Raw genomic sequence first — 6,736 nt, forward strand, 5'->3', positions numbered from 1 at the left:
TATTAACATGATATCAAACATGGGTACGAATCCATGGTTACCCGTAGGTTTCTGACTCCTCTTGATATTGTTGAACGAGCCTCATATTACTTAGGCCATATCATGGTAGGCTGGTATTTATGCCATTGTCTGCAAGACATAATCTATGTCTGTAGCTTTAGATGGTTATTCATCATCCATGTGTTTTTAGCCTGAAGAGAGTCATCAAGATATAACTAGTAGGGTTTTTCCAGACCATCAATTTTTAACATGATTTGGGTATCATCTACATAGTTGTAACAGGTGAGGTTGGATTAATTAATCAGGTTTGGTAAAGTTGTTAGGTAAACGCTGAATAATAAAGGGGATATGCTGGACCCTGGAAGACTCCACAGTGTTGTGTGTGAGAAGCTGATGTGAATGGTGATACCAACACTAGTTCACCGTCGAGATGTCAAGAATTCAATGGAGAGTAGTTGAACTACCTACTCACCTTTCACAAATCGTATGTCACACAAGAATTTGCTTTGTGAAAAGATTGCACATCTCTAGAGGACATTGAGGCAACATTCATGACCTTTCCTAGTCCTGATACATAAGTGGTTGTCACTAACTAAACCTACCGGCCATTCAGAAGCAGTGGCCAATAAGGAAACTCCAGATTCCAATATGGCATAATGCTTTGGCTAGCCTATAGAGATGGGGCAAAGTTATCACAAGTCAGGTGCGATTAACATTTTACTGACATTGCACTAACCTAGAGTGAAGTATAGCCTATTGAGATCATTTATCTGCTTAGTGACTTTTATTTTGTTTGCAGGAGCCAGATAGTTTGTTAGGTGAATGTGGCTGGTGCAGATGGCTCCAAATAACCTAGTAGTAGTGTGAATCTGAAGTGTCCAAATAAAGTCTGCCATGCCACAAAGAGCTGCTGTAACAGACTATCTTTCAATTACAAAATGGTTTATTATCTAGAAAACCACTTATGGGTCAACATGCTGAGGATCAATCTCCATGAACGATATATTGTGGAAACCAGTATCAGGGCATCAGATTTTTATTAATTGTCATTTAAGATCTGTTTAGTATCAATCTGCCGTTTGAAATTTATTGACTCTTTAAAATTCTGCTATATCGTTATCTAGCTTTTGGTCATAGCAAATTAATTGTAATGAGGTCTTATGTAATTAATGTACTAAATGCATAATACTTGGTGAACATTAGGAGTAACGTTTTTATCAGGGAGATGTGTGGGGGCTGGGTGGGAGGGATTTTATGGATCCTCACAGATTACGGAATTTTTCTTCACAGAAATATGAGAAACATCTGTGATTTAGTTGAAGTTTGTTGTTTTCATGGCATTCTGGATAAGAAAAAATATTGGGATCTATGCAAGGCACACCACATTTGACTACTCTAGGAGCCTTGTTTTTAGAAATGTCTGAGACTAGCAGGTTTCCCTGGGTGCCAACCGGGCCCTGGCCTAAATACCGCAGCTACCTCCATCGTCAGAATAGGTACATTTGCAAGGGAAAATATTGATGCTTCCTTGGGTCTTAAGGGACTTAGGACCAGATGTACATAGCTTTTAGCAACCACAATTTTTTCATGTACAAAGCTCTATTTTGTGATTCAGTAACCTAATACCGTATCACAAAAAGGGTTTGCGATTCGGTATTAGGAACGTGCTAAGGACATTTCTTCCAAATAGTGACTTGCATTGGTATGTGTGAATTCTTTGCGACGAAAATGCTGTTGCAAAACATTCGCATTTTTACGGCCAAATTCAAGTTGGTGGTAACCCATCTGCAAAAGGGAACGGGTCACCACGGACCACTGCCTACTCATAGAAAATTAAAAGAAAACTTTTCATTTTTATTTTTGAAAAGCATCCCGTTTTCCATTACGGATAATGGGCTGCATTAAAAAAAAAACAGAGACATGGTGGTCTGCCGACCCTTGTAGGCCACCATTCCTGTGATTTTTGCGATCCCCAATGGGTCACGAACCAAGACCTACCTCATGAATATTAATGATGTAAGTCTATTTGCGACCCATTGGGAATTGCAAAATGTGTCAACTACACATTAGTACATGAGTGTTCACGATTCCCAAATAGCGAATCGCAAAAATGTGCTTTTTTGGCAATCGCAAAGCCAAAACTATGTATATCTGGCCTTTAGAGGGCCTTTCCTTTCACAGGCGATAGCCCATTCATACAATTGGGGTAATATTTTAATCAGAAGTGTAGGAACGCTGTATGGTAGGACATCTGTGTATCTCATCAGATTCCAATATCAAAGTCTGCTTGCACTTTTGTATTGCTGTGTAACATCAGCACATCCAGAGTGCAGCACGATACAGCAAAACATAAAATCCAACTTGTGGGAGGCATCTTTCTCGTGTCCCAACTTTGAAATTAGAAAAGAAAATATTTCTGGTGTTCTTGCCCAAAACATTTTCTTTTCCAGTACTGTGTATGACTCCTTTAAGTCCACCGTACTGTGAAGTTAGTGTGGTGGATGTTAGTGAGTCATGGTCTGTCCTAAAGCAGTTACAATCTACCAAATTCATGCAGTCCGGTGTCCTGTCCAACCAGAACTGGCAACAAGAAGCAGGTAAATGAATGCAACATTGCACTAACACTTTGTTCCATGATTTTATAGGACTTCTCCAGGACATATCAGCTAATCCTGAGATCATGAACACTTCTGGCAGTGTCACAGGAACTATCCAAAGGGTAGGGTTTTCCCTAAGGTGACAAAGTTGAACTGTCAAAGAGCACGAGGTTTTTCTAGTCTGTTTTCCAGTGGGACATCTGTCTCAAGGTTACAGTTCCTGGGAAAGATATGTAGGCCTGGAAGGCCTAATTCTTAGTTTTAAATAGTGTGTGTAAATTTCAGGTAATGCATCCAATTGTTAATCCATACCAAAAATGAGTGTGTAGTGTGACATAAATCAATTTTGCATGTGGAAACAAAGTGAAACTTTATATGTTTCTGAAAATGCATTTAATGTTCTGTGGGTTTGTGCTTACTCCATAGGAATAACCTTGCTACCAGATACTAAGCAAGTATCTTGCATGTTTTGTTTTGTCGATATTGTGTATATATATATATTATATGTGTTGACTGGAACTCAAACATTACCAACAGTGACACGTAAACAACTAGGGATCGCACTGTCCTAATAAAAACCTTGTCATTTTTTGTAATTTATTTACTTATTGTTTCAGCTGACATCCTTACAATATTTTAAGAACATACAATATAAAAACAACACAATAAAAGTGTGTGCACATCAATCTATTCATAAATTCATTAGAAACATTAGAATGCAAGTACAATAAAGAGTTAAAAATACGCCTTTTCATTGAAGGCGTACAGCCTGAGAGAAAGCGCATGTACTTTATTTTTTTCAAACTTATTTCTATTACAGCACTGCATTATTGACACAATACTTTGCACTTCTTACAATTCTCATTGTCTGCCCATAGGGCCATTAGCGAGGTTTACATCTCGACATGGGTAGTACACCAAGGTTTAATCATCCAGGCGCTATTTGTGTGCGGTAATGTTCATTACAATCAGAATGCAGTAGTTACAAGAGGAAGAGATATAAAAAACCAACAACAACTCGTAGCAGTGACTAGCGATGGTATTATCTAAAAACATGATTACCATATATTTGTTCAATATTTGGGGCAGAGTACCAATTGACCATTCGAGATCTGTTGGTCAGTAGAAGGGGGACCCTCACTTCTCAGTGATAACTGTCTTTCCTATGTGTGGGGGGCTAGAACCGTCTACAGACTCCATGTTTGGCAAGGGTGTGTTAGGTTGTGTTGTCTGTGTTTTTTCCAAGTCTAATTCTTGTTGGGTGTCTGGTCTTTGCAGCCCTTTCAGCATGTGTCCCCAGTCCTCTAGCACTCGTCCTGCATTCTCGTCTGTGAGTACTGCTTTCAGGCGGCCCTCTTCGGCCACGCCCAATTCTCGCATGTTCGACTGCCATTTGTCCATTTTGGGTTGGAGGGTTTTGATTCCAATGTATAGCAATGCGTCATTTTTCTAAGACCAGGCCTAGGAGTGCAAATTTGTGTCATGTACGCGTTCCCTTTTTTGGTGTAGGGAGTACTCCAGCAGGCAATGTTTGATAGTCACTTCCATTTTAACGGCTGTGGCCGCGCAGAGAATCAGGATTAACTGATGCCAGTACCGTTGTAGGCGGATACATGTCCAAGTCATGTGAAGGAAAGTAGCGGGGTCTGTGCCACATCGGGGACAATGTGAGGGGCGTTCTGGGTTAAAACGGGCCAATCTCTGGGGTGTCAGATAAGTGCGATGTAAATAGTGGAACTGAATAAGTTTGAACCTGGCATTGCTGGCTACCTCCCGCACCTGCGCAAATGCATTTTTCCATTTCCCTTCTGTGAGTGGAACTGTTAAGTCCTCAGACCACAGGCCTTTTATCAGGGAAGTCTCAACTGCGCGGTCTTCCTTGAGGGCCTTATATATGCTGGAAATTAGACCTCTTATAGACCCCGGATTAAGCAGCAATGCTAGTGTGTGCGACTCAGCCGGCTCGTCTGGAAAAGAGGCCAATATTTTGCGGACTGTATGTGATATTTTGGTATATTGTAGAAAGTGACCTTCAGGGATTTGGAGCTATTCCATTGCTTCATTATACGTCATAAATATCCCATTCATATATAAATCTCCAGCTGTGGTGCATCCCCCTTCGTGCCATTTGGAGATATCCATGACTGATTGGATTTGGTGGAATCCCTGTAGCCATTGTAGAGGGATTAAGTTGTGTATAGTGCCCTGTGGATAACCAGAGAAACAGCCTGCTCCCAGACTGCCGTCCCCTGTCGCATTTCAAATGGGCATGTATTGGGGACCCTTGTGCCCATCATCAGGAATCTTGGTAGGTCTGTACCTCTGTTCCAGTCTGCTAGCAGTGCCTTCTCCATGTTGTGACCTTCCATGCACCACTGTGCAGTATACTGCACCAATCCGGCAAAATAATAAAGCCTAAAGTCTGTGAGTCCTAGCCCCCCAGAATCCTTGTCTAATTTGAGTACGTCCAATTTCACCCTACTGCGTCCTCCAGCCCATACTAGTGAGACCAATAATTTGTTTAATGTGACAAACATTGAGTTCAGGATGCAACAGAATGTGTTTTGGAGTGCATAAAGGCACCGAGGTAGCATGACCATTCTTGCCAGTGCCACTCGGCCCATAATGGAGAGGGGGAGCCTACTCCAGAAATTAATTAATTCCCTCAATTTCATGATGACCGCTCCTATGCTGAGTGCATATTGGGCTACAGGTCAGTGTGTTACCTGCATGCCCAGATATCGGAAATGGTCGGTCTCCCAGATGAACTCCACCTCTAGGAGGTCCTGCACGTCTACCTGTGTTAGAGCGGCCAGGGGGAAGATGACCGATTTACGATGGTTGATGCGGAGGCCTGATGTCTTTTCAAAAGAGTGTAATACTTCCAGTAAAGCCAGTATCGCCTCTTCCGGCTAGGGGACATACAGGAGTGCATCATCTGCATATAGGGATACCACATGGGTACGACCATCAATGGTAACTCCCCATCTGTTCATATCTCTCCTTAGTCGAATTGCCAATGGCTCCATCGCCAAGGTGAATAATAACGGGGAGAGGGGGACACCCCTGCTGTGTGCCTCTCTCAATAGCCATGCTCTCCGATATTTGGTCACCTGTGTGCGCATGAGCACTCAGTTTCTGGTAAAGTAGCCGGACCTGGGTAATGAATACGCAGCCCATTCCCATTTTACTGAGAACCTCCCACAAATATTCCCACCGTAGGCTGTCAAAATACTTTCTCAATGTCTAGAGAGTTGCTGTCGGCCACCAAGTGTAGCACATGCGAGAGGCAGCGGATGTTCATGTGTGTTTCCCTTCCCGGTATAAACCCACACTGGTCTTCATGGACCAGCTGGGTTACCATCTACTGCGGCGTGTCGCGAGAATATTGGCTAGTATCTTTGCGTCGACTCTGAGCATTGACAGGGGCCTGTCCGATCCCAGGTTCCGTTTGTCTCTACCCAGTTTCGGGAGCATAGCTATTCATGCCTCCCTCATAGACTGTGGTAGGATTCCTATTTTCTTTGCCTCTTGTAGGGTCTCTACTAGTCGAGGGAGTATTAGGTCACATTATCTGTGATAAAATTCTAACAGGAGGCTGTGAGGGCCTGGGGCTTTGCATCTGGCCATACTCTGCACTGCCTCTCGTAGTTCATCTAACTAGATTGCTGCGTCTAGAACCAATGTCTGTTCCTCTGTGATTTGTGGAACTGGTATATCATTTAGGAAGTTTGAGTTGGTAGCCTGCACAATATCCGGGGTTTCGGGGTATACTGTGGCTAGGTGGTCATGCAAGCACTTGTTAATTCCTACTTGTATGTTAACCGTGGTCCCGTCTGGGTGTGCTAGCATCAGTATTAGTGGGGGCGGGGGGTTCCCTTTTCAGTAACCATGCTTGGAGTCTTCCCAATTTATCAACTTCTCTATGTAATAGCTGGCGTTATTCCCGCCTGATAAGACAGTCGAGTCTGTCCCATATTTCGCTCACATGGCAGTGGGCTCGCAGCAGGGAGTCATTATGGGGTGTCGGTGGTTGCACTCCATGCTGTAACCAGGAAAGCTTGTCTTCAGCTTCTGTCAGTTCCCGTTCTAGTCCCCTCAACTTTAGAAAGGCACTCACCCCGGATCACTACCTTAAG

This window comes from Triturus cristatus, chromosome 10, assembly GCF_964204655.1.
Source record: "Triturus cristatus chromosome 10, aTriCri1.1, whole genome shotgun sequence".
Lineage (NCBI taxonomy): Eukaryota > Metazoa > Chordata > Amphibia > Caudata > Salamandridae > Triturus > Triturus cristatus.